We start from the raw sequence: 211 nt of genomic DNA, 5'->3' as shown, positions 1-211 counted from the left end.
TTTTTTTTTTTCCGCTGTGCTGAAATTATAAACTTAAGTTCAATAGTTTGGGTTGGTGAGTTAAATATTACAATTTAAAATAACTTTTTTTTAATATATATATATATATATTTAAAATTTCGACGATGCAAAGCTGAATTGAGTATGATTACACCAGACTTCAGCAGTAACTCATTACAAGTAATGCGAGTTATGTAATCAGATTACTTTT

This window comes from Sinocyclocheilus rhinocerous, unplaced genomic scaffold, assembly GCF_001515625.1.
Source record: "Sinocyclocheilus rhinocerous isolate Xijiao unplaced genomic scaffold, SAMN03320098_v1.1 scaffold43982, whole genome shotgun sequence".
Lineage (NCBI taxonomy): Eukaryota > Metazoa > Chordata > Actinopteri > Cypriniformes > Cyprinidae > Sinocyclocheilus > Sinocyclocheilus rhinocerous.
Note: the sequence above shows the minus strand (reverse complement) of the source record.